We start from the raw sequence: 1962 nt of genomic DNA on the forward strand, positions 1-1962 counted from the left end.
CCCTGTGTCTGCGGAGGAGGGCAGGGCTCTCCTAGGGGATTTAGGCCCTTCTGCTGAACCTATACAGCTTGGTCTCAGGGCTGAGAGAATCGCGTTCGGGGTGGGGACCGGCCAAAGAGATGCTGGCCTGGACTCTCCAAGGCGCCTTCCCGGAGCTGAGACTGAGAGAAACACCGACAAATCCCTTCTCCCCCCAGCTTTATACTTAGCCACGTAATGAGGCTGAAATGGGTGCTTTCTGCCAGGAGGAAGGAGGAGAGGAGTGGGTGTCAGAAAGACACTGGCAGGCACAGGCTGGCTGAGAGTGGGAGCCCTCTGGGCCGCAGAGCAGGGGCGCTGGGGGAACCGGAGGGCCTTGCGGGACAGAGCAGAGGTGCCAGGAGGCCTGGCTGCAGGCCCTGGGGCCCTGGGTTCCCATCTAGCTCTGCTGCCTGGTCTGCATGTCACTGCTCTCTGCACCTCCCATCTTGGAAAAGGGAGGGGATGGACTATGGAGGCCCTCCAAGCTCCCACATTCTACAAGGATTCCCCACGAGGGCCAGGTGCTTGGTTTCACCTTCATTATTTCCTTTCTCCTTAATTACCTTACATTTTCCGGGACCCAGTGTGGAGTCCATTGGCAAAGTGGGGGAAATGCTTGCTATTGCCTGAAAGTGGGCTGCTTCTGGTGGGGCCAGGGGAGATGAGGCAGGAAAAGGAGACAGTGAAAGGGTGGCCACAGAGAGGAACTGAAGTGCTTGTTGGGCCAACCTCCTCAGTCCCAAGCTGGCTTCACTCGCATCAACAATGCAGGGGCCCACTGCCTGGCCCAGAGGTGGAATAGAGACATTCAGGCAGGCCAAATGAGCCCTTTGAGAATGGGATGTCCTGACCCCTTCTCCTTCCCTGTTAAATCCAGGTCCTAGGATTGTTCAGCCTGTGCCAGCTCCTTCCTCCCCAGGAAGGACTTGGGGTTAGTTCACCAACTTAGGCCAAAGACAACCTGTGGCTGTAGTGGTCTCCTCCACCTTTTTCTTGGACTTTCTCCCTTCCCTCTCCCTCTTCCTCTTGCAAGAGCATTGCACCTGGCGGCAGGGGCCTTGTCTCAGTTCTAGTGCTGCTGCTGTAACAAGTGTGGGCTTTAACAAACAGAAACTTTTTCCTCACAGTTCTGGTGGCTACAAGTCCCAAATCAGGGGGCTGGCTCTAGGGGAAGGCTTTTTCTCTCTGTCAGCTTCTGCTTCCTGGTTCCTTGTGGCTTGGCATCTGCTTTCCCCCATCTCTACTTTGCTCCCTAGTTTACTCTCTTTTATATCTCAAAAGTGATTGACTCAGACACAACCTACATGGATTCCGCCTCTCTAACAAAGGCAACCCATGCCCAAAGGGGATTATGACTGCAGGCATGGAGGCTTGCATTTACAACACATAATCTGGAGGATACAATTCAGTCCTTAGCAAACCCTCTCCTCCCTTGTAATTCCAGCTGTCTTTGGGCACATTCTTTATGCCAAAGGGCAACACTGAGAGGAGCTGTGGCAGAGATGGAGGGGGACAGCCTCCCAGTGTCTGTTGCAGACACATCGGTAGGTGCAAGCCCAGTGATGCTATGGGAGCCCAAGTGTGCTGCCTTGTAAAGCAGAGGAGGACTTGGGACTACATACTTCCAAGTACTCAATGTCCATCGTTCCTAGAGAGATGTGGTTTATTCAGTCATTCATTCGACAAACACTTATTAATTAGGTTAATATTTCACTGAAGTAGAAGCCAACATGAGAGCTGGACAAGGCTTTAAAAGGCAGGTTTATTTTACAGAGGAGGCATTTCTCAGTGAGCACATATGCGGATATGCTTACGTTCCAAATAATAGACAATGGGAAACAGAACTCAGGGATTCTGAGTCCCAGCCCAGCAACTTTCCAGCTCTGGTGGAACGCTGGTTAAGTGCTCAGCTGCTAATTGAAAGGTCAGCAGTTCAAACTC

Source organism: Orycteropus afer, unplaced genomic scaffold (genome assembly GCF_000298275.1).
Source record: "Orycteropus afer afer isolate SDZICR_OR568_19922 unplaced genomic scaffold, OryAfe1.0 scaffold00807, whole genome shotgun sequence".
NCBI lineage: Eukaryota > Metazoa > Chordata > Mammalia > Tubulidentata > Orycteropodidae > Orycteropus > Orycteropus afer.